Source organism: Bidens hawaiensis, unplaced genomic scaffold (genome assembly GCF_021521415.1).
Source record: "Bidens hawaiensis isolate Kalapana, Puna unplaced genomic scaffold, B.hawaiensis_p1.1 tig00010251_1, whole genome shotgun sequence".
In the NCBI taxonomy this organism is placed as follows: domain Eukaryota; kingdom Viridiplantae; phylum Streptophyta; class Magnoliopsida; order Asterales; family Asteraceae; genus Bidens; species Bidens hawaiensis.
The window spans coordinates 79,631-107,210 of NW_027491776.1; the positions used below are offsets into that span (position 1 = coordinate 79,631).

The following is a 27,580-nucleotide window of genomic DNA, read 5'->3' on the forward strand; positions in this document are numbered from 1 at the left end:
GTTATGTCTTTAAGCATGCTGTAGTAACACAAGGAGTACATCAGGATAAAGTGTTGATGTCACACGCCGACTAGCATAATGCGGAAGCGTAAAACGGGAATGTAACACACACCTCTGGTATCAACAACAATGTTTATAAAGAAACATTACAACTAATTTACATTATATTACATTGATCTATCTTTGATTACAAACTAGGTGTTACAACAAAATATACTTGTAAGTTATTCTATTCGTACTAGTAAGTCTGCGTCTATTCACACCGCATCGTTCACGTTTGGTAACAGATAGCACAAATTCACGGATTTTCCAACTTCGGTATCACACCTGAAAAGCACGTTTAAAATGGGTCAACTACTAGAGTTGGTGAGTTTCACGAGTTTCAAGAAAATAAGTATGCGTAGTCACAAGACATAATTTGTATAAACGCATGTAAGTATATGTGTATGTATTTATATATATGATGTAATTATGCTAAGCTACAGTGAAGCCTGGACTATTCGTGCTGCGTGCCTCCATTTCGCACACTCAATCAACCATTGTGACTCCCCTTCCGCCCACATTATGCCCCAAGTAGCTATGTCTAGCACTACATAGCTGGTTCGTATAAATATGGACATGTACAAACGGGATAATGTCTCAGCAAACCGTGCTGGCCCTGCCTGGGTTTGTCAAACCAATAGTACTATTCACAAGCCATCGGCTCGAAGTTAATCACCGTGTTAGTGGGGACTTTCATGTGTTAGCACTTAGATAATTCACATCATCATACGTTTCAGATAAGTATACATATATAAGGAAACATACTTTTCACCCCGAAAGTTCGTAAAACTGTTTAAAGAGTGGGGTCATGAAACTCACTGTTTAGTAGATAATCAGCACTGTGTCAGCTCGCGGTTTGTTCGATTTGCTATCACTAGTTCCTATAATCAATATTATAATAATATTAATATTTTAATATTATTATAATCTCAACACTAAACTGGGCTGTATAACTAATCTGGGTATAGCTGGAACGCCCAGAAAGTGGCAATAGGCTTAGGTTGTGATGTTGTTCAATGTCTAATACTTAAAACCGAACTTGGCCCAGTTTCCCGTTTTTCCAGCTGGGTCAAGTTGTTCGTTTACGCGTTCTGAAAACAGTTATGAGGAAATAAGCTTGGGTACATGTGTTGGTTAATAAAATGATTAAGTTATAAAGAAAGATCACACATTGGGATCCCGGATTAGCTACGCGGCCCGTTTCCGTTTGTTCAGTTTGATTTGAGAAGAAACGTGCACAATCTATCCAGATTGTCCAGGTTTCTCATAAAAAGGTTTGTTTTTACTTAATTAATCCACACATATGATTTTTGATCACTCTTGGTGTTTTGATATTCCCGCGCAGGTTCCTTAATCGTGAACTTGCCGGTTTTTATTAAAATTGAATTTGTTTAATCTTCAAATTAGCATAATTAATTAACCATTAATCATTAAATTATGAAAATTTAGTCACTTATCAAATAAAATATTTATATTTTTATAAAAATATTTCTGGAATTATTTACTGGTTTATTAATTTATAAAAATTCATTTTTCTTGCTATATTTAGCCTGAAAATCGTCCGTTTATCCCAAATGATTTCCAAAAACTTCACAAAAATTTCTGAATACTCAAATTATGTCCCAAAACAACCTGTATCAATCCCAGAATGCAATAAGCTTGTTCAATATTCTTTTCGGCTCAAATTTGGCTATAAAAATTCATACGAACACATATGCACCAAAACACCCTTAAACTTCTCCAAATGATCCCAAAATTCATATGTGATCAAAATACATCAAATCTGAGTTCCCTGAAAAATTTCATAATTTTTGAAGTATTTTAACTATTTTTCCCAAATAAACGCCCCAATTCGGTAATAAATTCGTCAAATATTCTCGAATGGTCGAAAAATTACCAAATTTGAACAGGGACTTAATGATATGGTCCCTGATGTCCCTGCAAAATTTCAAGACCTAACAATATGCAAATCACAACCTTAACCTAAACAGCCCGTAAACGAGTGTTTCGGCATTACCTTAGCGGTTTTGGTTCGTTTCCGCCTTTCTAATCAACTTTTCAAACTCTTGTGCTCCTATGTAGGCTAGATAAAAGTCCTATATCATAAACCAAGCAATTTTTCATCAACATAACAGCCCTTGACTTAGGGTTTCGGCTAGTGTACAAAAAACGAACTTTTGAACCGTAAAAATGCCGTTTCAACCCTTTAATCCGTGTTTATGGCCAAAAAAACTACCAAACCAGGTTCCTTACCATGTGTATGATAAAAACATGTTTATGAACAATTTTTAAGATTTTTACATGGTTAGGAATGATTTTTGGCAATTAAATCATGTTTATATGATACTAAACATAATTAATTCAAGTTAAAAATGATAAATTGATCCAAGTACTTAGGGTTTTGGAGGAAAACTGCTAGAACTCAGTTTGAAGCTGCTTAGGGGTTAGAAATTGGTTGAAAATGACGTTTATGGTATCTTACAAATGAAGTTATACAAAAAGAAAAGTGTGGTGGGCTTTTTTTGCGAACGGGAGGACAAATGGGTCCATTTTGGGCTTATTTTGGCCCAATACTCTGGATCCACAGGCCCAAACCTGAAAGCCCAATTCCAAATTTATTTCGGGTTCGATTTTTGACTCGAAAAATATATCGGGTGCGTCAAACAGTGCGAAAATGAGTGTTTTTCGGCTAGTTTTGTGTAAATTTATAAATACATACTATACGTTTGTAAAAATCGAAAATATTTTCACGGATCGCTTAAATATTTCAAATAAGTGTTTGGTAAGTCTTTTTCGGCTTAACGGATGATACAATGCTTGGTTTGTAACTATCTCTTGCGTTTAAATCTATAGCGGGTAGTTAAACGAGCATGTTTTCGTTTAACTTGTTTGCTATCGAACTAAGGCCATATTACTAATATATTAGCTTATACTAATCGTGTATTACTTATAGATGCCCCCCCCCCCCGGGATATCTGGGTCACAACCTGACCCGTTCGGTTAATCGTTCGTTCGTTACGTAAAAAACGTTTATTTGCTTAATCGATAAATACGTACTGAGGTGTACCTTGTTTTGGCTCAAATGTTACAGTTGATCATTTCACGTCACAGGTGAATTGACAAAGCACATGGTGCTAATGTGATCTTGAAGTGGCTATAACCATATTTGACGCCGAAGGTCTTGGAAGTGGCAAATTGTTGAACATCGGTTTGCTAAAAATAAGTTACATGAAATTATTATGAACACACGAATGTAATGTGGTGTCAATCGAAAAAGAAGTTGTAAATGTGATAATGTGTGCTATTGAAACTCACTAGTGTAAAGTTGGTCATTCTACTGGTATATGGCAAGAAATAATTATAAGTTTCAAGATTTGAATAGATATTTTGTTAATGAAGTTGCCAGTGATGAATGTATGTTGATGATATCACAAGTTGTTAACAACTCATGACGTTACCTATGGATTAAGATTGTTTATTTTATATTTACATATAACTCCATGTATTATACAAGAGTCGTTTGATTTATAAATATAAGTTTGCAACAAAACAATACAATCACATCACCTTACACTTATGTTACTTTTAAGTTTCAATTAAATAAATACACAAAGTAATTTCAAAATATTAAAAAAAAAAAGAAAAGAAATACACGCTATATACCATATGACAGTCTTTGATTTGACCTCTCTAAAAAACTTAATAGTATTTCTATTATATCTATATTTATACTATATATAATATATGAGAAGAGGGCAAATTAAGATGATACATATTATGGGATTTACAAGCAATATTGCACATGCTACAAACTTAAATGAGGGTAAAAGAGTCATTGTCATATTAAAAATCACGTGTTAGTCAATTTTATTTAATATCCTTATAATATTCTCCACTCAACTATAATTAACATTTGTAAAATTTAAAGAATATTTACAACAATGACCCTCAATCTTTTATCTATATTTTATTTTAATTTTCACTTTTAACCAAATTACCCCCATGATTTTTAAACTTTATTAACCTTTTCATACTTTAATATTTTTTTTTTTTTTTAAATTACACCATAAAAACAAGCATATTTTTATCTTTAATTTGAGTATGATATTGTTATAGTTTTTTTTTTCAGTTAAAAAAAAACAATTTACGTACGTAGGGATGTTTGCGGTATTGTTTTAATGGTTTCAAATTGATCGTGGGCCAAACCGGTAGTAACGGTTTTTTGTCGTCGAAAACCAAAACGTAACCTTTGAAAATTGAAAACAATCGGCCAAAAGTTAAAGAAAAAAAATTAACTGTGAAATAAACCGAAAACTGGTTTGAACGATTTTACAGTTTCAAACCGAACAATGAACACCAATAAACTTATTACGTGATTACCAAAGTCTACGTTCTCGCTACATGGCACGGGCACCCATCTAGCATAGTATAATACATTAATATGGATTATGATCTATATTTTTTAGGTTTAAAGTGCTGTAACATGCCACAATCCGAAGTAATAAAATTAAGACTTTGTGCTTTTAATTTATTCCATGAGACATTTGTTTTCATATTTTATTTCTTTTATTTGTATAATGAGATACATATCTTAATCTTAAATATATATAAACGAAATCTTTAATAGCTCTCTGTTTGCTCTCTACACTCTCTCAAACCACCAGATTGTTTTATTTATAAGTAGAGGCTTCTCATACATTTGACCCGAATTTACAGGTATTAGTCTCGCCAAACCCAGATAGCCCTTAAACCGGTTATAACATCTTATTAAATTAAAAATTAATCTCACCAAATATTTGGTATGAAAATCCTCTAAAATAGGGATATACTAAAAAAATAATATCCGATTTTTTTAAAAAGATATTATTTATAATTAAGAAATAATTTTAAAGTAAAAAAAATAAGCATGTGATGGGTCTCACTAAACCCAGATAGCTTTTAAACCGCGTTATAACATCTCATTTATTTATAAAACTCATTCATCATCAGCCACCCTAAGTATATTAATAACTTCCTTAAAATAAATAAAATTAAAATCCAAAAATTATATAATTATTAGAAACGAATCTAGTATAATTATAAAGAGTATTATCTCCCAATATAATAAAAGAAAACAGTTTCTACAACGTGTCAACACCCTATCATGTTGGGAAAATTCCCAAAATAGCCTAATTATAATAGGAGATTTCATTTTTGTCCCCTTATAAATAAGTTTCTAGAAATGTCCCCAACAAGTACGTCTTTGACAACATGTTAGCCCTATTAATTGTTCTTTTAATATTACTTTATTATAATTAATTTAATACATATTTGCCATTTCTTTTATAACTTGTAATATATAAATTTTTATATAATTTTAAATATGTGTTGAGACGTGTTTATTTTTCTACATGTTGTCATAAATTTTACTAAAAACCGAGTACCAAATTGATATTAAAATGTTCAATAAAATTTGACCAGTCTCATTTTAAGTAAAATTTATTCCAACACGTAGATAAAAATAAGTAAGTCTCAACGGTATATTTAGAACTTTATAAAACTTTATATATTACAAGTTATAAAAGAAATGACAAATATTATTAAATTAATTATAATAATGTAATATTAAAAAAACAATTAGTAAGGCTAACATGGTGAAAGACGCGTTACAGGCTAACATACCATGAAAGCCGCACGTTGGAAATTAACAGGTCGTGAATGACGTGTTTGTAGGGAACATTTCTGGACACTTTTTTCTTTCATCTAAGTCTTCCCAAGAAAGTTGAACACATTCAAATTTCAAACGCTTTCACTCTCCCTCTCGATCTACTTCCCCTGGAAGCTAGCTTTATGAGAAAACCCGGTGTACCGTCGATTTTGGTAAGTCTTGGTATATTCGGCTTAATAAGGTTTAAGTCTTTAGGTGAATGCAATTGTTAGTATTATCAAATTAGGTATTCAATATGACATACTATAAATCAGCTTTAGTTTTTATTTCAAATCAGCTTTAGGTTAGACTGTTGAAAGTGTGATTAGGTTGCTGTTAAAATATGCTGTACAATGCTTTTAGTATAGTTTTTTCTAGATTCGTGTAATGAGAAGCTTTTAAAAAGTCTGCTTTTTTGTCACACCCCGACCATGACAGAAACGTCGGGGCGCAACCGATTGTTCATCGCACACGACACTATTAAGTGACAATATTTAATCAACTCATTTAAATTCATAAAAACACAAAGAGTCACATAACTTGTTCATACAATAACCAAATTCAAATCATAGTAAATAATATATTGTTCGTTTTGCTAATATCCTAATAGTCTCGATAACGTTTTTTTTTCTTCAAGTCCTCGAGTCAACCTAAAGTCAAACCTGTAACATTGCATAAATAGATTTTGTCAACACAAAGGTTGGTGAGCAATTTCATAGTTTTTGAACAATACATATATAATATGAAATTCCACAACTTGTATACAAAACAATAAATAATAGCAACAATTTAGATAAATGAAATCGTTAATAAGAATACATTAACGACACCTTTCTATAAGTGGATGCCAAATATACTCGGATTTTGTATGAAATCGTTAATAAAAATACATTAACGACACATTTCTATAAGGGGATGCCAGATATACTCGGATTTATGAATCAACCATCCAAAAGCGGTAAACACATTAGCACTTAAGCATATAAGCATATAATCACCGAATCGAGCATTTATTTAAGTGAAGTATACAATAAATTTTGTGGTTTAAGACTCAAGTATAAATCATTTGGATTTGAATAAGTTTGCAATGTCACCCCCAAAATATAAAAGAGTGAAAACGGGGGATGAAAATACTCACATTCAAGTAATAAACTTGAAAGATTTGATGATTTGGAGATTAACCGGAACGATGAGTTTAACGAACGAAGCCTAAAGGAGAAGAAGTCTTGTATTAGAAAAGTTGTCTTGGAAGTCTTTAAATGAAAATAAATGATAAGAAATATAAACAGTTTAAAGTTTAAGGTTTAAAATGTAAATATTTAAGAAATTATAATAATAGTCCTTTAAAAATGTAAGTTTGCTCGAAACCGGGTTAAAGTATCTAGCCCTTAATTTTACTCAACCTATGTTAAGTAATAAGGTGGGTAAAAATGCAAGAAAACAAGTCCCTTTATAATATAGATACTAAAACGGGTTTTAACGAGTGTTCGGGTGGTCGGTTCAGGTTTTGGTGACTTGACCAAACCCATAGTCAACTTTCCCAAAATAATAAATGTATGAGATAACTCAATAAATCTTAAAGAGACTTAACCAAGTATGTAGTTCTATTGTTTTAGAACTAACAACGTCCGTTAATTGAGTGTTCGGTTTAGTCGGTCCAAACTTTGTTATAAGATCAAGTTGGATTCAACATTCCGAGTACTTTGTGAAAATAATTAAAATCAGTTTATAAAGTATTTTTAAAGAAATATATAAGCTTTAATGGTTAAAAACACACTTGTGTGTCTTAAGCGAGTAAACTTGGTTTAGTTCGGTTTGGTTCGGTTTTTTTTTATCTTGGAATAAGGCCAAGAATGGTTACCACATGTCCAAACATCATAGAACTTGTAAAATAATTTATAAATAATAATACCAAAGTTTTACATACAAAAAGTCAACAACAAAGTCTTTAAACGAAAGTTCGGTTTTCGGTTCGGATCTTGTTTCGGGATAAGACCGAGGTTAGATTCTACAAACTCATAACCATGGAACTAATTAAAATGATTTTAGAAACTCAAATCTTACATAAAACATGTTTATACAACTATTTAAACAAACTAGTAAACAAGAGTTCGGCTTCCGGTTTGGAGCTATTTACGGAATAACCAAGGCTAGTCTCTACAAACCCATAACCATGGAACTCAAAATGTAAAATAAAACTAAGATGAGTAGAAGTTAAACAAGTATAACTAGTTTGATAGTTAGATGCGGAAAATATATATAATCAAGGACTACTACGAGTCCTCCATGTAGCTTTGTCTTATGGGCCAGACACTTAACCGACCGAGACCGGAGAAATGCCCACCGAAGGTACAAAGGGTGCTATTATATATATGTTGTATAACAATCTTCAAGTATAAATAAGTGTTAACAAGTTGATTATAATGTAAGACTATGGTCAAGTCAAACTGCCAAAAAAAATATGAACACCTTTGAATGCTTGAGAATTGGAAGAGAAAGAGATGAATGAGCAAGGATTAATGAAGGGGATAAGGGTGTATATATAGAGTGGGTTGAAAGGGTCAAGCATGAGGTGTGATATCAAGGTTTGCATGCAAGAGGGGTCAAGACAAGTCACAAAACAACAAAAAAATAAAAAATAAAAAAATGGGCTGCTGGTCTGCTGCTGATCTGCTGCTGGTCAGCACGTCGGTTCGCGTCCGGAAGTTCGTTTTTGATGTATCTTGAGCGTTTTAAGTCCGTTTTCGAATCCGTAAAAGGGGTTTTTCAAATTAGACAAGCGGGAATGTTTTAGTAACATAAAATCCAATATTTTATATATTTGAAATGTTCGGGATATAAATCAGGTCGGTTTACAACATAAAAACAAATACAAAATAAATACAATTTAACCCGAAATCGAGGATTGTCACATTTTTGATGTGATATGCGTTTCTATGATGTTATGATGGAAGAATATTAGTATTTATTTTTGTAAAAATTTTTTATATTAATTTTTGATTTTCTATCTCTACCTACTAGAGTATGTCTGGCCTAATTGCAAGGTATTTTTATAAAAAGTTGTAATATGGAATTGATATATGCTAAAAAGATTGGATGATTTGATGGTTTATATTTGTTTGGAGGCCGAAGGTTTTGGTTCATCAAGGAATGTTTGTTATGATGAATAATAATTTTAGTTTCAGATTGATTAATGGTGACAAATATCATATTTTTTAGTGCTATTATTTCTTATGAATATTAAAATTGATAATATATTTTTTATGCTGATTGTGTGGTAGATCGTTGGTGTAGCAAACTTGGTTTTGAATTTTGATGTTGGCTATTGAGTAGATCTTTTAAGTGCGGACAGGATGGGAAGAGAAATGAGACCAGCCTTGGTTTTCTTGGTGTTAAGAGCCATAGTAGTACTGTTTACGGGTTTAGAGTGTAACACTCCTCAATTTCGAGTTAGTGTTTAATTATATTCAAGTATTAGGCTTAGTTGTGTACACTAGGTCACTATAAGATATCTATACACTTACTGAAATGAAATTTATTTGTTTAAAGGGGTTATTTAGTCTTATTTAATAACCATTTCACGGTATGTGATGAGGTGCGTCAATAATTAAACACAATACTTGTCTAAGACTTCATCTTGTTATGAAGATTTAGGGACATTACGGGTGTGACACTGGTCCCTTTGTTGTTCAAGAGGCTATCATGCAAGGAGATGATATGTTATAATTCGGTTTAAAAGCTATCTGGGTTTGGTGATATCCATTACCCGTTTATTTTTTTTATTATAAAATTGTTTCTTAGTTATAAATAATATTTTTTTTAAATAAAATAGGATATTAATTTTTAGTATATCCCTATTTTATAGGATTTTCATAACAACTATTTGATGAGATTAATTTTTAATATAATGAGATGTTATAACCCGTTTAAGAGCTATCTGGGTTTGGTGAGACCTTTACCCGAGAATTCGGGTCAAATGCTTGAGAAGCCTTCATTTACAAATAAAGGAATCTGATGGCTTGAGAGAATGGTTGTTTTACATTTTTCGTTTTTTAATATTTAGTTTTTGGATTTTAATTTTCTTTATTGTAAGAAAGTTAATAATACACTTAGGGTTTGATGATGAAATGGTTTCATAAATAAATAATATGTTATAACATGTTTAAAAACTATCTGGATTTGGTGACCTATGACCCGCTTATGTTTTTTACTATAAAATTGTTTATTAATTATCAATAGATATTAAATTTTAGTATATCCCTATTTTATAAGATTTTCATATCAAATAATTGGTAAGATTAATTTTTAATTTAATGGGATGTTATAACCCGTTTAAGAGCTATTTGATTTTGGTAAGACCCATACCCATGAATTTGGGTTAAATCAATGTGAGGTCTCCATTTAAAAGTCAAGCAATTTGATGGCTTTCATAAAAGGAGGGAGCGACCACATCACGACACGTATGATTTTAAGGGTTTCGTTTATATATATTATAGATTACTAATAACACCAGTAATGCAAGCCTATATGGCCCATGATAAACATATAACGCTAACATATGATGCTACATTTTATGGGGAGTAATATTAAGACCTATGTATATATAATGTGAATCATAATAATGATATGTGCAGTATAATACACTTTTATGTCATGACCAGCAGAGCTCAACTTAAGCCAACCAATTATTTATTTATTTTATATATTAATTATACATCAACAAAAATACAAATAAATAGACGATTAGGGATGGGTAAATTCGGTACCGATTTGGTAACGACGGTACTAAATCGGTACCGATTTGGTACCGTCGTTACCAAATCGGTGCCAAAGTTTTGAGTTTCGGTATCGGGACCGGTACCGGTATTTCCCAAATTTTTTACCTTTGGTACCGGTACCAAACATTTACGATTTTCGGGATCGGGACCGATCGGTATCGGTACGGTACTGATCTCATCCCTATAGACGACATACATAAATATAAGTCTACAATTTTTTAAACCCTTTAAAATTTTCTCAATTCAATGAATTTTATATTTTTATTTATTCGCTTTAAGTTTTCAGAATACATGAAGTTCTTTCACGTGTTCATTTTATCTCAATTCATATTTATTTCTCATAAAAATTTATAAGCCATTACATGTTTGTGTAAAAATTACTAATATGTATACAAAATATATTATTTACAACCTTTAAAATTTTTTCTTATTGAAAATTTTAATGTGAAAAAGAAATAAATAACGCTTGAAAATCGCTCGGTATTCGATTGAAAAATGCGATTATGGCTCGTTTCGATTTTCACTCGATTCTGTTCGGCTCGTGAATGGTCCTACCTCTTTCCCATAATGATGGCATCCAGAAAAAGAGCTGCACAAAAACCTTCCTTATCCAGATGTGACTTTTCACGTCTCCTCGACTGCAGCAACACAAAAGAGAAAGAGGCTGACATCTTTTAGCAAAGACCAAGGTGAAGTGACAACTCAGATGGTCACTGGATAATACAGAAGGTAAGCACAAGGATCCCCAACTCTCCATATAAACAAGCAAACCTTGTATCTACACAAATCACACCATATATCCCTTGCCTTATTCTCTCTAAAAACCGACCTCGCATGCTAAACCTTTTTACAAACGCTAATTTAGCCTCTTCACTTCGGGTTCACCAAGGAAGGATCTAACGAGTAGGAGTACGTAAGAAGGAAGGCCGAAAGGTGAGTTCTCGCAGCCCCATTTTCTTTAGCTTTTACTTTTCAGACCGGGGGAGAAGGATGCTTAAAATAGTAATAAACTGTTTTTACTGAAATGTAACTATTATTATATTCAATGTTTTAAAAACCGGTACATATCGGCCGGTTGTACCGGATTTTCGTAAGACAACCGATATATAAAGCCTGGTATTTTGGACAGTTTGCTAGAACATTGTATCACTGGTTTTTTTAAAAATACGATTTAAATTGGCAAACCGGTTTTAAATCTAAGAGATTTTTGATAATTTTTGTGGCCCATATTTTTTAAAAACGACTTTAACATAGCAGATAAAATTGTAATGAGTAAACACGGTAAAGATGATTTGTTAATCACCCTATTTTATATCTTGCAAATTCAATGTTGGTTTGTTTACATGTAATGCAGTTGACTAATTTCATATATACAAAATACAAACTTTATATCTAACTCGACCATTATTCATGTGTGATATTTAGTTTCATGTGATATATATTAATGTATTTTTTTGTTATTTTTTAAGTTGAAATTGTATTTATATGGAACTAAAAGGTAAATTATTCAACCTAATTGAACCTCGCAATACATTCCGGTTTAACTGGTAGTACCGTTTTTGAACTGAATCCGGTGTGAGTAAAATACCGGTTTTTAAAACATTGATTATATTTGAGTTACCTTACTATATTATAGTACTTGTTAAGTGGGACGAACTTGTTTTGCTGAAATATATTATATTTCACACACACACAATTATACAGTGCTCTACTTAAAAGCAAACATGGTAAGATGACATATTTGTAACTAGAATAATAACCCGTGTTACACACGGGTGGAAAAACATACCAACAAAAAATATAAAATATTAGCAACATATTCAATTAACACAAACATTTGGCATAAGTATTTTAGCTTCAAATATTACAAAAGATGTTAAACCATGTATATAACATAAAAAGAAAATACTATAAATCACAACTTGATCAAGTAAATACCTCTACCAATCTAAATTGACAGCGGCTTTGTACCTGCAGATAAAACCGAACATGAATCACAATTAAATTACCCATGTGTTTATTGGATTGAAGGAGATTAGTTTGGTCGGAGTACCGGAGTTAGAAGAGCTTGAGTTCGTTCGCAGAACGAAAGCTTAGAAGAAATTGAGAGGATATGCGAGTGCGAAAGGATCACGAGATGGTTCTACGATTTTATACAGAGCTAAAAGCCACGTTACAATCAGTTTGGTCAACCCACAATTTTCGCTCCGTTAATTGGAGGCTTAAAACACTGAATTGAATTTCAATCATGGTGGCGAACGCTCGGTTTCAAGTTGCGAGTCAAATGGTCTCATCAATTGGCCGTTTTAAGTCTTAATTCGGTGTTAAATACTTGCCGGAAAAGCGCCGATATGTGGCCGGACTTCTTGGTTGAGATGACAACGTAACAGGAGGTTTACTCCAAGTTTATTAAATTTTGCACAAAAATCCTTCAACTTTGTTAGCATTTAAAACTATTATTTACAAAATTGGTACTTTAAATTTCATAAAACTAAAATATAATAATAAAATATCAAACCTTTATAACTTTAATAAGTTATATGAACTCGGAAATAAAAATCCAAAATGGGCCGGGTTTCGGTTTCGGAATTTGACGAATGTCACATTAGGGTTGAGAGGATGATAACAAATGGCTTCAACTGGGTATCGGGTTATCGGTATCGCGTGGTTTTAGATTTTGTTTATTAAAATTTTATTGTGAATATATGAAACTTAGATTTATGAAAGGTTGATGACATGAAAGTCTATATGGACAACCTAGGTAAAGGACATTTGGAAAAAATTGTGTTGTTTTAATATATTAGTTACATAAGTATTTTAATTCTAACAATAATTAGAATAATTAATATCATAATTACATTAATAAGTTACAAAAATATAAAACTCAATATCATTGATTAAAATTTTATTGTGAATATGTGGAAATTAGATTTATAGAAGGTTGATGACATGGAAGTCTATGTGGACAACCTAATGTGAACGACATGTGAACAAAATTGTGTTGCTTTAATATATTAGTTAGATAAGCAGCAACATAATAATGTGTAAAAATACTAAAATTAATACTCGTTTGTCCTTCAAAACATAGGACGCTGCTGCATATTGGAGTCCACAACAGATGGCTGCTAAAGAATATGCATCAACTGCCATTATTCCAGCATGCAATGCGCTTATTGATATGTCAAAATGTCAAATAATGCAAAAGATCTTATCAATAGGGTTGTTTAGGGGTGCACACATCGCCTCGGCTCGTTTAACTTACATAATGCATTTACGACTTTATTGTCTTGGTAAACAAACTCAGTAGGTCTTTTTTTGTCTAGATTATTGTAAACATTAAGGTTACATGGTACAAATATAATGTCTAATCGTTACGATACTGTCTGCCATAACATGCGGGGTGTTTGCTATTCGTTATACAAAATTAAATCATAAAATCCAAAGTATATATGATTGTTTTGATCTTTATTTATTAGGGTTGGAAGGGTCAGATGCGGAGTTAGCCTCAAGTGGAGAATCAATGGATTTTTGTTTGAAATTGAGGGGTTAGGAAGATTGTGTATTGGAGGATTTAGCAAAGGCGATCAATTTGGTTCATATTCGGAGGAATGTTGTTGAAAGCGGTCACGTGCAATTAAATCACGCGTATCTCAACAAGAATATGAAAGGTACGTTCGCATTCACATTTTAATTCTCCTTCACATATTACACGGTAACCATCAACAAAATGGCATCTCCGATGATTAAGGACTTACGATTTCTTAAGAATATATCTCCATCATTACGACCTGCTACACAAAACACATTCGACCATAACTCATGGCGACACCTCCAACCCTCTTCCACTTCATGGTGATTGGAAGGTTGACCGATGGATACGATGAAAACATGATAGTCAGCGGTTCTAGCTCCAAAGGATCAACAAAAGAGACGAGGGAGATTGAGACGAGAGAAATGGCGGGCAAGAACAAGAAATGTGATAAGCATCATGAGTGTCGGATGAACTTTGGCGGTGTCTACATAGACATCGCCAGGTGCATGCTGATGAAGCACCCAGTATTCGGGGTTCGGATCTGGAGACAACATACGACCAAGTTATTTTTTTATCCAAATGTGGATGATGTTCTCTCTTACCTCTACGTCGGGAAGGTTCTCACCGGCGACCTGAAACCCGGTAGTAGAATTCATCTGCTCTGTGATGCCGGGTCGAAGCTAGATAGGGAGGGGGTGATGAACTTAATGGGTTCAATGGCAAGAGAGTTGGGGGAGACATATGAGCAGATTACACGGGTACGGTGGATAAAGGGGAGACGAGCATTTTGTTAACATCCACACCTTTAGGAGTGTGGGGGAATGGAAGAGAATGAGGGAGTTTGGGGATGATGATGATGATGCAGAGTAGATGACGATGAGTGGGTATTGTATGTTATGACTTATGAATGAATGTTTCTTTTGTAAGTTTTTGTTGGGTATGGTATGGCATGAACAAGTTAAGAAATGTTGTTTGTTTGTATGTTTTATAATGAATCAATAAAAGCATATATTAAGTGTTTTAAATGGTTTTCTCATTAATTTATTATTTATTCAGACCATACCATAACCAACCCAACAGAAACATACAAAAGAAGCATTCATTCATAACATACAATACCCACTCATTGTCATCTACTCTTCATTATCATCATCATCATCCTTCATATCTCCTCCCCAAACTCCCTCATTCTCTTCCACTCCCACACACTCTTAAACGTGTGGATATTAACAAAGTGCTCTTGTCTCCCCTTTATCCACGGTATCCGTGTAATATGCTCATATGTCTCTCCTAACTCTTTTGCCATTGAACCCATTAAGTTCGTCACCCCCCCCCCTATCTAGCTCCGACCTGACATCACGGAGCAGATGAATTCTACTTCCGGGTTTCAGGTCGTCGGTGAGAACCTTCCTGACGTAAAGGCAAAGAACGTCATCCACATTTGGATAAAAAAAACTTGGTTGTACGTTGTTTCCAGATCCGCACCCCGAATGCTGGGGTGCTTCATCAGCATGTACCTGGCGATGTCTATGTAGACACCGCCAAAGTTCATCCGGCGCTCCTAATACTTATCACCCTTCTTGTTCTTGCCCACCATCTCCCCCGTCTCTTTTGTTGATCCTTTGGAGGTATAACCATTAGCTATCATGTTTTCACCGTATCCACCGGTCAACCTCCCAGTCACCGTGGAGTGGAAGAGGTTGGAGGTGTCGCCATGAGTTATGGTTGAATGTGTTTTGTGTAGCAAGCCGTAATGACGAATATATATCTTTAAGAAATCGTAAGTCCCTGATAATCGGAGATGCCATTTTGTTGATTGTGTGATATATGGTGGAGAATTAAATGTGCATGTGAACGTTAGGTGGCAATGGAGAGCATCAGTCGTTTAGCCGTCATCTACACCAGTTCTATGATCCGATCTATCAAGAGTCTGTATTAGAAGACGGGCCGAGGTTCGATGAAGACGGGGTTGATTTTGATGAAGATGAATGTTTATTTGTGAAACATGTTCTTAGCAGGTTACCCATAGAAACCGAGTCTACGTATGAACATGCCAAGGTTTCTACCAGTGTTTTCAATGTGTTTTTAGTGGTCGGAAAAAGTTTTGCAGGTGGTGATATGGGTGGTAAGACGATGGCTAACGGAGGGGACTTATTTAAGGAATTTGAAGATAATGGTTTGACTTTGAGGGAACTATTTAGGGAATGGCCTTCTCAAAATGATAATGATCCGTCTCATATTTACAAAGTTGATAAATTAAGTGGTAGTGGAGACGTTCTCGAGGACGAGTCTTTTTTGAAGACGGGGAGAAGGAGGTGAAGAGGCCTGACAACCCAATAGACCCAGGTGGTACGAATTTAGAGCTGGGTGAGATGACCCGTAAAGTTGAGCGGTTTTGGCGGGTCATGGTGTTAATGAATAAAGAGCGAGTTGATGTTACTTTCGATCCAGGTGGCTTTGGTTTTAAGGCAAATCTCGAGGACAAGTTTTTTTTGAAGATGGGGAGTATGATGCAGGAGCATGATGTCATCCTTTTATTTTTGTTATTATTATATCTTTTATTATTTTTATTTATCTTATTTTCATGTTTATATTCTTTTCTTTTAGTATAAATAGGGTGGTAGGGTTTCTTTATTAATTAATTTTTGATATTGAATTTTAATTAATAAGAATATTCTTCTTGGAACCTTCGATTCAATTAGCGTCTTTGATTATCATGAGTGTCTACTGAACCAAAGGTTCTAAAAACAATGTTTTTATAGCATCAAACTTAATAAAAAACTAATGAGAACTAAAAAACCATGAATCCTATTTATACCAACTACATGAAAAGATAAACTAGGAAACAAATAAGATAAAATAGGAAATTCAAACAATTAATAAAATAGAGATGGGCAAATAAACTGGTTAAACGAACCGACTCGAAAACTGAACCAAAACCGGACTGGCCGGTTTGAAATCGATTATGTAGAAACCGGTTTGGAACCGATTAAAACCTTAGGTTCGGAACCATTTTGCAATTTTCTCCACCAAAACCGGTTTCAAACCGGTTAACTGAACCAAAACCGGCCAGAACCGGGAAAAAACGATCAAAACCCGAACCGAAATCGATCGTAGCATTGTAAGAAACCGGCTTCAACCCGAACAGAAACCGATTGTAAACCGGTTTTGACTTTTGTTTACCAAATTAACCGAACTGGTTTTAACCCAAACCGATTTTGAGTTTTAAACCGGTTTGTACACCTCTAATCTATAATAAATAACCACTAATGTTTATAATTTCCATCTATAGGTAAATATAGCCTTAAGCAATAAAACGAGCCGATATACGAAAAAAAAACGGTGAAAACGGATTCAACACACCCCATGGTGAAAACGGACAAAACATGACCAAGTTTACCTCAAAACACCCATGTTATCAAGAATTTGGTGAAAGTGTATACGAACACACATATGCTATATGTTGTGCAGCCTTTGTTGTTGTTATGTTTAAGCTAAATAACCAAATTATAGCCCGTAAATGCGCTGATGTGTGGGTGAAATATCGTGCGTTAAATGAGTCATATCACATGTTTTGTGTTATTATATGCCGGAAACACGATTACTTTGTGTGAGTTTATGATTACAGGTGTGCGGAGCTTAAAGGAGCTAAATTGGAGCATAGGAGATGGAATGGAAATGAAGGTTTTATTACATGAAATGATAGAGAATTTGAAGACGAAGATGTGGCCGAAAACGGGACATAAAACGGAGTTCAAACAAAGAAGTTACTACAAAAATACCCATGGTGTGTGACAGGCCACCATAGCCTACCCTACAGTGACCCACCATAGCCTACGGTGGGGCTGCCACCGTAAGGCAGAAGGTGAAGACCGTAGGCTACGGTCCCCACCGTAGTCTATGGTGGTGTGACCGTAGCTTACGGCCGCCTGGGCGAAAAAACGCGATTTTTAGGTTTTTTCTTCCATATTTAAGCCCGGTTCAACCCTATGCGGCCAATGCTTCATATCACAACATACTTGGACGATTTTAGAGGCTCTTTCCACCATTCTAACACCTTTTACTTAACCCGAATTAACTGATTTGCATGCTTAAACTTGACCTCTGAACATGATTGCATTTATGAAGTTTTGTAACTTAGTCTGATTATTTCAACTAATACTCAAAAGCTCAAAATTCATTATTGCAACTACTTGGTTTAAAGCCAAATTATTCTGTTGTCATTTCATTTGGATAAATTGCCAGTCATTTTGTTACTGCTTTGAAGCATGAAATTTTAAAAGTTTTTTCTAGGCTAATCGGTTGTTATTCGCTTTGTGTTTCTTTGTCATATTACCAAAACATAACCTTTTGTTGTATTACCAGTTTCAACCCGAGCACTAACTTTGTTAGATTTTTATGTTAAATGGAAGGGAATTTCAGTCCTTTACGCCCAAGGATGTTTTACATAACTTATTAAAACCATTTTATTTCATAGTTGGAATATGCAGTTCTTTACTTAATTTAATTTTTATGTTAAAAGGAGGCGACAACGCTAATGGCAATGGCAGCGGTGCAAATGGTCTTGGCGGAGGCTGAGGTGGCGATGCAGTTCATGGCTAGCCTTTTCAAGTATTGCTGATAATAGTTTTTGTTTTTGTTTTTTTTTAATAATAATAATAATAATAATAATAATAATTATTATTATTATTATTAGAAGAAGAAGAAGAGGATGGATGGATGGATGGATGGAGTCGAGTAGGTTCAGTTCAGCCGACGACTACGAATGATTAGTCATCTCGGCCGGCGTAAGCAAAGAAATATTGGTAGGATTGGGTTTGACTTGAAGAAGAATGAATAAATAATAAATAAATGAGAAAAGAATTTAACAAATATTCATTCATTCATTCATAAAACATACCAAAGAAACATTACATTATTTGTTCGTACCATACCACATACCCAAAAGAAACATTCATTCATTCATACCATACCATACCCAAAGTTCAGAAAAGACACTCCATAATCCCCCGGCCCACTCATCATCAAACTCCTCCAAAGTTCAGCGGACACTCTTGGTACTTGTAACCTTTTAATTGATTTAAAACTCGAGATTTAATGGGTTTTCAAGGGGTCACCGGAGCTTGGGTTTGCCGGATTCCGGCCACTGGAAACTCGCGGACAGGAGGGGGGGGGGGGGGCTGGGTTTTTGGGATTACTTGTAGAATAGTAATCAAGTTTTGAAATTGTTCTAATCAGGTTACTCATAAAATATTTTGTTTCAATCAATCATGTTACTAAAGTTTCCATTTTGTTCCAATCCCATATAGGTTTTTTTTTAATAGTTTGACATTGTAATATTTGTTTTAAATTGAAAAAATTAGTAAAAATTGAGAAAAACTAATTTTTAAATTTCAAAAATTGTAAAAGATACTTGAAAAATTGCAAAAAAAAAAAAGTAAGAAATCACCCTTTTTTTTAAGTTACGGTTTTTTTTTTATAAGAAACCACCATTTTTTTGGAAAAAATTTCAAAAAGATAGTTAGGTGATATTAAAATATTTAATAGTAGAACTATTTATTGATTCCATACAAAAAAAATAGGAACATATTAATAATATTGTAATTTTTTTAGTTTTTTTTTTGCAATTTTTTAGTTTTTTTTAGGTTTTTTTTTTTGCGCTTTTTCATAATTTGAAAACTATTTTTCTCAATTTTTAATAATTTTTTCAACTTTTTAAAAAATTTTATACAATGTCAAACTATTTAAAAATAAAAAAAAACCTAGATTTGTAATAAAACTTGGTTACTATCCCTAAACCCTAAAAAAACTTGGTTACCAACCTAGATTTGTAATAAAACTTGGTTACTATCCCTAAAAAAAACCTAGATTTGTAATAAAACTATAAAACTTGTTATTCAAGTAAAATATATAGTATTAGAACAAAAAAGAAATTTTAGTGACCTGATTGGAACAAAATAGTTTATTAGTGGGCTGATTGGAATAATTTCAAAACTTGGTTACTATTTTACAGAGTAATCTCCTGAGTTTTTATATTAAAATATTATAAATTAAATTAAGTTTCACAGTTAACCCCTGAAGTTTCAAGTTCTTTTTAAAAACATTAATTAAAATATAAATACCAATTAGACCTTGAACTTTGAAATGCGTTAGAAATGTAATAAAACTTATAATATTTGGATAATTTCAAATTGTTAAAATTTAATAAAAACTTTAAACCTAATAGTTTCGTTAGTTGAACAAAAATGAATATAAAACGAATGAACGATAATCGTAAATCATCGTGAATATTATATTAATGATAAACGATAAATAAGAATACATCGAAACAACAAAACGGGTCAGTTTAACGAATACAAATAATAAAAATTGACGAATGTCACTTCCGGTTAAGACAAAATAGTCTGGTCAGATTGGGACAACGAGACTCTCCAAATTTGAGGAGTGCGGTGGTCTTAAATAAATAGAGAGAGATATTACCACAAAAACGGGTATCCTAACAAATCGGGTTAAGGAAACCGGAAACTAGATTATTTACTTTGTCTATAACATTTTTTTTCTCGAAAGGTAAACTTTATTAACACCCCAACGGAACGAAGACCAACAAAACAAAAAAGAGTTTGGCTATTAAACACCCTTCAATAAAAGCTTAATCTTTTTCAAAGGTATCTCAACTAACTCACTAAACATACGCTTCATGATCCATATCAACAATAGCTAGCATTAACAATTTATTATCTTTACTAATCAACTGAAAAGTGACAACTTAACCATATTTGAGGGCAATCACAATCAGACAATGGCGATGAGATCTAAGCAGCCACAATAAATAAAAGTACTTGTTGCAACTAGGAGATAACATTTGTCACAAAGAAGTCGGGGAAATTCTAAATTACAGGAAAATTCCCAGAATATCTTTTTTGAAGAGAGATTCAAGAATTGTCTCTAAAACGAAGGAATTCTACCCTCCCCACCCCCCCCCCCCCCCCCCCGGCGCAAACTCGTGGCCAGCGACACTTAGTTTAGGCGAGAAGACCAGATTTTTGTCCAGCTAGAAAACAGTATCCGTCACCAAAGAAGTCGGCCTGGCATGTTAGCAAATATTGGGTCGGTTCGCATAAACTTTTATTCCCTTATTTGGTTGGGGCATGTAGATTTTTCAAAATTTTGGTATGGACACGTAGACTTTCCAAACTTTTGGTTAGGATGCTTAGATTTTTCAAATTATTGGTTGATACGCATAGCCTTTTCAAAATTTTTTGTTGGGATGCATAGATTTTTAAAATATTTGGTTGTGCAGCCCTCTTTTTTATGACATGTGTTATCTTCTTGTTGGATGAAAAACTCGTCGTGACGACTTAACGACACGTCGCCGATGACATGTTAGGAGAGTACAAAACTGGATTTCGATTTTTGAGGGGACAAGACAAGAATCACTCTCCCAAAAAACGGACGTACATTTTGGGAAATTTCCCCCAAATTAAAGAATCAAAACAAGCCTGAATCAAGACATGTAGTGAAAACAAAAGCATAACACCTAAAACCAAATGACCATTTTATGATGAAATAAATTTTATGTTTTTCAGTCCAGGATCACAAGAGGATTGCCAAACTGTCAGAATCAACGACTTAAAAATTAATGATTTAGGTCATAAAAAACTTAAGATTCAAATATTCAATCATCTGAAAGTAGAATGTGGGGTAATCCTGACATCGGATTATAACCTTTGAACTGATTGCTTACACAAATTCTGATTACGGGGGATACAAAAAATTTTAAATCAACAACGGCGGGTTGTCAGTTCTTGAGAAACAAACTTGTTTCTTGGGAGTGCAACAAGCAGACGACGGTAGAGCGTCTCTACATAATTAAAAAAAAACAAGCATTTTAAAACATAATTGCAATATTTATTCTAATTGTTTTTTCAGGATGATGCCAAGGTTACACTATTGAAATCATCCCCAAATCAGATCTTTTTTTGTCCACCAAATCACATAATTATATGCATGAATACAATACATATTATTTATGACCAAATAACACTTTATTTTAAAAATTAAAATTGTTGTTTTCTAGTAAAGGATAATAATAAGCAGGCCTGGTTTTGTCACATATAAAAATTCCAAAACATTTTATATCATCAAGGAATGAAAAACACATGTGTGTCTAGAACAAGTCATACATTGTAATATAATAAAATTCGAAACAATAAAATAATAAATGTCGATTGTTAGAAAATTGATAAACCGATGAACCGTTAATAAACGAAAAATCATGATTTACATATAAATTATATTTAATATAAAATAATAAATAATAAATTGATATGATAATCTAATTGAATAAATATTAAGTAGATTGTTGGTGGATATATATATTTTTGAAGGGGTTTTCAAAATATAAATATATGTATTTAAATAAATTAAAACAGGAAAGGATAATAAAACAAATGGATATATTAGAGTGACAAATATTTTAAATTCTTGATCGATATTCGAATTCTCAATTGTTATCATCAAATAAATTTAAATTTTAAGTTAACTTTTAGTGTACGATTGGGAGAACTGCAACTTCGCTGCTTCTTTGTTTGTCACCATTAATCTGACTCAAAATTAAACATATATTCTTTGCCGCCGCCGCCCTGCAACTCGCCGCAAACAATAGCCAGCGCTGTTGGTCGTTGGAAGGAAGGCCGCGCGATTCGCTGGTGCCGAAACTAGTCACCGCAGCCCTTGCAACCCGCCAGAGAAGTCGCCGACACCGCTGGTAGTCACGCACCACCGCTCGCCTCCGCTCTCCGTGTTTCCGCATTAAGCCGCTATGTACCGCCACCGTGAATCCCCCACCTTGAAGGTAACAGCCTAATACATGATCGATTCCGCTATTTTTTTTATCTTTCTCGCTCGTTTCAGATTTGAATTACGGGTTTAAAATCTGGGGTTTAACGAGACGAGATTAACATATATGTTCAACAAACTTTGAAAACAAACTTCACTAATTAGTTCACCGGGTTGCAATATGAAGGTAAACCTTTTTCAAGCTAAAACATGTTTATATTTAAGATACTAATCAGAGACCCATGGCTCACCATAATAGCCATATATAGATCTGAATTTTGTTTGTTATATTAGCTAAATGTTGTTGTCATTGTTTTCGGAAGTTAACTGTGTGTGATATAAAATTCAAAATGAATAAGGAATTGTGAAAATAATTATTATTGTTTAATATTTGTGTGCATGTACATCTTTTATTATATAACAGATAAATAGTATCTGAATTGTAAGCATACCCGAATGAAATAACATGATCTAAGTTACAATAAAATATGAAATTTTGATTTTTCGTTTATTAACGGTTCATCGGTTTATCAATTTTCTAACAATCGACATTTATTATTTTATTGTTTCGAATTTTAGTATATTACATACATTATAACAAATATAATCTAGTAAGTACCAGAACAAGTCTGCTAAGGTAAAAGTAATCCCAATGGCTCATGTTATAGTCATACCTTATCCTGCACAAGGACATGTAATCCCTATGATGGAACTCGGTCAACGTTTGGTCGATCAAGGCGTCCGAGTCACATTCGTAAACACAGAGATTAATCATAAACTTGTAACAAGCACATGGACAGAAAAAGATAGTTTTCAAGAACTAATGCATATGGTTTCTATCCCAGGATGCATGGGAAGATAGAAGCGATCTCGGTAAGTTGACCGAGTCAATATTAAAAATCATGCCTGGTAAGCTGGAGGAACTTATAGAGACGATTAACGAAGGTGCGCATAAGGTCACATGTGTTATTGCTGATGGTTGTGCGGCATGGGCTATTCGAGTGGCGAAAAAGATTGGGGCCAAAAGAGCAATATTCTGGCCCGCGTCAGTTGCTTCGCTGGCCCCCGCGTTGAGTATTAGAAAGCTGACTGATGAGGGAATCATAGACAGCAAAGGTAAGACTAGTTGGACTGGTGTTCATTATCTGGTTTGAAACTAATTAAACCGAAAACCAAACCGAACCGAAACCGAAAAACCCCAACTGAATTCAGTTTGGTTTGAACCCGAAACCGAATAATCAGTTCGTTTTTCAGTTACAAATTCTGAATTCGGTTATAACTGAATCACCCGTATTAACCGCTGAATATCCATATTTTTTTATATTTATGTTATATATAATAGGATTGAGATAATGTGAGAACCATTTTGAAATTGAGAATTTTGAGAATCATTTTGAACAAAAAAAAAACTCTTTTTAAGAAAAATAAAAAAATTAATAAAACAAAAAAAAGCGTGAAAATAAAAAAAGTAAAAAACCAAAAAATTTTATCTTTCATCCCAGTTTCATAAAAAATTAAAAAAGAAATATCGATTTAGCAAATTATACATATATGTATAATACGTATTTTTTAATTTTATACATGTTATTCTTTATACATATATATACAATTAAGATAAATGATAATGTATGTGTACATTATGTAAATCGAGATTAAATAAAAATATACATATGTGTAAAATTAGGGTTGTTTTTTTTTTATAAAACCGGGATGAAAAAAATGTGTTTTTTTTTTTTTACTTTTAAAAATTTTCATTTCTTTCGTTCTATAATTTTTAAGAAGTTTTTTTTTACTCAAAATAGTTCTTAATTTTAAAAAATTCTCTTATGATCCTCACCCATATATAATATATCAAGTACCTCACCTCACTAAATTTTTTTTTTCTCTCACACATATGTTTCAAAATCCCAACTCCATTTTTTATACATATAACTAATCTTTGTATAATACTTTAAATTAACTAAACTAATTATTTATTGAAAGAAATATAACAACTTAACTTATCTTTGAGTGCAATAAAAATTAAACAAGTTAAATATTAAAAAAAAATACTTTCTAGCTAAAAAAATCAATTCGGTTAAAACCGAACCGAATTCTATATTCAGTTTCAGTTTGGTTAGGATATCACTGAATTCGGTTTGGTTTTAGTTAGGACCGGATAACCCAAAAGCGAAACCGACGAACACCCAACTTAAATTACCCTTGTAAACATTGTATTACAGGAATTCCTATAAAAGATCAGACAATTCAGATATCACCAAACATGCCACCTATAAAGCCTGCCAACCTTCCATGGGCTTTTGCTGGTGACATGGCAACCACAAAAGCAGTTTTTAAAATATCAGTAGATGTAGCAGAAGCTGCAACAATGACAGAATGGTTTACATGCAACTCTGCTAATGAGTTAGAGCCTGCAGCATTTGGCATCTACCCAAATATTATGCCACTAGGGCCACTATTAGCAAGCAACCGACTCGCAGACCAAGCCGGTCACTTCTGGCAAGAAGACTTGACTTGCTTAAAATGGCTTGATCAATTTCCATTATGCTCAGTAATCTATATAGCATTTGGGAGTTTCACTATTTTTGACCAGAGGCAGTTTGAGGAGTTGGCATTAGCTCTTGAACTTAGCGGCAAACCGTTCTTGTGGGTGGTGCGACCAGGTATGCGGTGGCGAAGCTTGGACAAGAACTCGGGGGGGGGGGGGGGGGGTGTTTCAAAATTTTGGTTTGGAACGGGTAAATTTACACTACGTATAAAAATTTTTGGGCGAAAAAACGGCTAAATTTACACTGCTGCGAAAAAAAAAACAAAAACAGGGGGTTGGGGACCTTGGGGTCACCCCTGGTCCTCACTATACTTCGGCCTTGCAGGTATGACCAAGGAGACTACAACTAATTATCCGGATGGATATATGGAAAGAGTAGGCTCTCGTGGAAGAATCGTGAGTTGGGCACCACAACAGAAGGTTTTGGCTCATCCTTCGGTAGCATGTTTCATGAGTCACTGTGGTTGGAACTCTACTCTAGAAGGTGTGAAAAACGGAGTCCCGTTCTTGTGTTGGCCGTATATTTCTGATCAGTTTAGTAACCAAACTTATATTTGTGATATTTGGAAGAATGGGCTCGGGTTTGACAAAGACGAGGCAGGATTAATCACACGGGACGAGATTAAAAGTAAACTAGAACACGTGCTCGATGACAAAACATTCAAAGCGAAAGCCATGGATTTAAGGGTTAGGATTGTTAGTAATGTGGAGGAAGGTGGGAGCTCACACAAGAATCTCAACATCTTCATTGACTGGATACAAGATAGAGATACGAATGCCTAGAATCAGCATGGCTTTATGCATATCAATATTAATTAATGTGAAATAATCATGATAACAACAGGGTTGTGCAAGTGCAACATATAATGGCACAATGACGTTTAATTTTAAGCTTTTACCATATATTATGTTTTTCAGGTTAGCTTAGTAAAACATTTGAAATATGCTAGGCTACAATGCTACATATGGTCCTTATTACCTTTGGAGTTTATGTACAAATTTACATACGCCTAATGCACAAGCAGCAATTTACTTGATTTCATTGGTTAAAATGGTATTAACGGGGGTTTTCAAACGATTCTAAGCCATACCTGACCACTTTCAATAATTGATTTCTGATTTTTGACCGACCTAGCATTTGTCTTTAAATGACTCGTCTATCATATATAGTTCTACAAGCCCGAGAGGGATCTAGTTTGTTTCTAGCACTCCATATAGGGTAGCCATGCATCGGGTCCTGGAGTTCTAAGTATGAGCTCGTCTTAGTGTCCTAACCAGAACTCAGATGAATAAATTCGATCAATATCCTAAGTGATGCCCTTTTCTCATTCGAATTCAAGCAAGCCACAAATTTCTAGTTTAGTTAGTTTAAGCTATTACTAGTTCAATTAAATCATCTTCTCTAGGCTACTAGATTAAATATTGATAAATGCCTAATATCAGTAGCTGGACAAGCCGTATCAACGGATCGATACTTGGTTCTTGTCCTAATGATACAGTGATAAGCACCCTTTCCTATACGTGTTGTTAGTTGGTTCATTATCATTTTATAAATTTTAAAACGAATGTTCATTATTTGTTATTATTTTATATACCATCCAACACACGTCAAATTTTTGGAACTTTGCGAGGATACTTTAGGCGTTGCTAAGAACCACCAAATTCCTTGGTTTTAAGTATAAACAACAAGAAAAAAAACGCAAAAATAGTGTTCCCCCGCCCTACTAGTGATCTCGTTCATCCATTTGAAGAGTGAAGCCAAGTGTGAGCTACATCAAAGATTAAGAGCACAAGTCCATGAGCCGAATCACTGTACTTATTTACAAGTATGAGAGCGAGAAAGAATTTGAAGCTGAGATGGAAGCCATAGAGCACCCGAGATTGTTAGAGGAGACCACTACGAGGAGAGGACTAGCACGACGACAATGCAACACCCACGTACCATGGGTGGTGTACAACCGACGAGCATGGTTAAGCCTGCCATCAATGCCAACAATTTTGAGATCAAGTCACGGCACATTCGACTAATGACATAAAGATGAACATCTATTACAACTTTATATGTCAAATTACATTGCATTAATTTCAAAATGTAGATAAATTACATTATATTTGCAGCTGTGATATTTAAAACTTTATACAACACCAACATACTT

General features: G+C 33.6%; 1 pseudogene across 1 annotated transcript; it reads left to right on the plus strand.

The window, feature by feature from the left end:
- The first annotated feature begins 23,504 nt into the window (after positions 1-23,504).
- Positions 23,505-26,207, plus strand: LOC143534623 (UDP-glycosyltransferase 83A1 pseudogene; annotated as a pseudogene). The gene is made up of 3 exons (XR_013135578.1): positions 23,505-23,992; positions 25,099-25,539; positions 25,750-26,207. The product of XR_013135578.1 is annotated as a UDP-glycosyltransferase 83A1 pseudogene (transcript).
- The last annotated feature ends 1,373 nt before the right edge of the window (positions 26,208-27,580 follow it).